At 43.1% G+C, this 2,311-nt stretch overlaps 1 pseudogene across 1 annotated transcript; it reads left to right on the forward strand.

Moving 5' to 3' along the window:
• Positions 1 to 1,545: 1,545 nt before the first annotated feature.
• LOC308240988 (small ribosomal subunit protein eS10-like) lies at positions 1,546 to 2,018 on the forward strand (annotated as a pseudogene). Its single transcript has one exon. The product of its transcript is annotated as a small ribosomal subunit protein eS10-like (transcript).
• The last annotated feature ends 293 nt before the right edge of the window (positions 2,019 to 2,311 follow it).

Below are 2,311 nucleotides of genomic sequence, written 5' to 3' on the forward strand. Positions count from 1 at the left end.
AAATAGGCTATATAAATATTTGAAGACCAAAGATTATCAAGAAAGAATGAATTGGTGAACTCATTGTGACAACTGAAAAATATGTATAATAAGGAAATGCGGCAGAACCTAAATGCCCTTGTTGAAAGTTTGCTCCTACCTTGTACTAAGGCTTTTGTTTAGATTCTACACTAATAACTGGAGCAAACCAAATGATGCATTTTTGATAGTTACCAAGACCTGGCTCCGAATAAGTGAGCTCTTTACCCAGGAAGCAGAATGAAAGCTGTTGAACTTGAACCATACTTGAAAGGAGGGGGTATAATGTCAAAGACAAAATAACTGTCTCTGGTGTCAGGTCTCAGGGTGAGATCAAACCACACAGAATAAAAATGTTGTAAGGTTTGAAGCTAAGGAGAGCTGGGGTAGGTTAAGAGATGGGCATGTGAGTTGATGCCATGACAATTATGGTGCTTATCAGAGCCTTGACTTTATGTGGCACAGAAGAATTATTTCTGCAAAGTAATATTTAACCTATCCATCACACCCTTTCCCCCTAGTGCTCACTCCTCCTAACATTTCTCCACTGGAAAATTCTATAGGAATAAGCTTCTGGTTTGAGGGTTACGCTAGGAGAAGAGCAAGAAATTGCCCCTTGTTCTTTTGCCACTAGAGTCTTTTCTTCCATCTATTATACAAATGTTAGTCCCCTTCACTAGAGTGGGTGTCTTCAGACATACAGCACTGACTTTTGACATACATTCATGACATAGGTTCATTTCTTTGCTCACCACACCAGAATGATTTAGTTTGAAAACTTCAGAATCTGAAGGGAACACTTGATCAAAATGAAACAGGAATTTTAGGGGAATATAGGCATGCTAGGGAATTTTTAGAATTGGGGTCCATGGAAAAACACAGGGCTACAGACTGGGAGAAGGTACATTTCCATAACACAAGGAAGCCAGGTGCAGTTACATTTCCATAAGACAAGGGAGCAGCAACAGATATATTTCCATAAGACAAGGGAAACTGTAAGTAGCCAAAAAAAAAAAAAGGTCCATATTTACAAAATAAACAAGGAGGAAGAAAGCCCAGAGGGAATAGGAGGACAACCAGGGAGGAGGGCTTCAGAAGTCACTATAGTAACCAATTCGAAAGGGAATATTGACCAGTCAGAGGAGATATCAGGGCACAGGAACTGCAGCCTTTATAAACCACGGAAACAGGAAGTCTGTGGGACTCTTTCCCCTCCCCACATGGGAGTCTGTGCTGTGAGAATCTTTCCCTTTCCCTAGGTGGGACTCTGTACCTGTTCTTCAATAAATGTCCATCTTTGCTATACCACCTTCTGTCCGTGGATTCATTCTTCGACTCCAGCAGACAAAGAATCTGGGTTCCAGTCCAAAAATTCCGTATCAAAAACATATTTATTAAAATGTTTGCTCTTTTATGGCAAACAGCTTTGCAAACTATCTGGAGTGTTTTCTCTGGGGGTATTCTCACCAAGTTCAATAATTCTTTCTTGCTTTTCTACCTCAGGCCCGGGACGAAGCACCTGTCACAATGTTGATGCCCAAGAAGAACCGGATTGCCATTTACGAACTCCTCTTTAAGGAGGGGATTATGGTGGCCAAGAAGGATGTGCACATGCCTAAACACCCTGAGCTGGCAGACAAGAATGTGCCCAATCTTCACATCATGAAGGCTACTTGAAGGAACAGTTTGCCTGGAGACACTTCTACTGCTACCTTACCAATGAGGGCATCCAGTATCTCCGCAATTACCTCCACCTGCCCCCTGAGATTGTGCCCACCACGTTGCGCTGCAGCCAGCCTGAGACTGGCCATGCAAGGCCCAAAGGTCTGAAGGGCAAACGACCTGCAAGACTTACACGAGGGGAAGCCGACAGAGACACCTTCAGATGAAGTGCTGTGCCCCCTGGTGCTGACAAGAAAGCTGAGGCCAGGGCTGGGTCAGCAACCGAATTCCAGTTTAGAGGGAGATTTGGTCATAGAATTGTTCAGCCACCTCAGTAAAGTTGGACGGGTTATTTTGTGTTGAATAAACTTGTGGTCAGAAAACAAACAAAAAAAAATAAAATAATAATTCTTTCCTTACACACATGTCACACACACATACACACACACACACACTGCTCTGAGATGTTTAGCCTTTGGTCAAAAGCAAAATGGAACTAGTAAAGGCAATAAGACTGCCTCTGGTCCAAAACGGTGCTGTAAAGTAGTTCAAATAGTGTGGAGATGACAACCTTAGGCTCTGCTGCTTTAGAAGAGTTCCCTTGTCACTGGCTGCCTCCCTTGGGCGAGAA

This window comes from Plecotus auritus, assembly GCF_963455305.1.
Source record: "Plecotus auritus genome assembly, chromosome: 2".
In the NCBI taxonomy this organism is placed as follows: Eukaryota; Metazoa; Chordata; class Mammalia; order Chiroptera; family Vespertilionidae; genus Plecotus; species Plecotus auritus.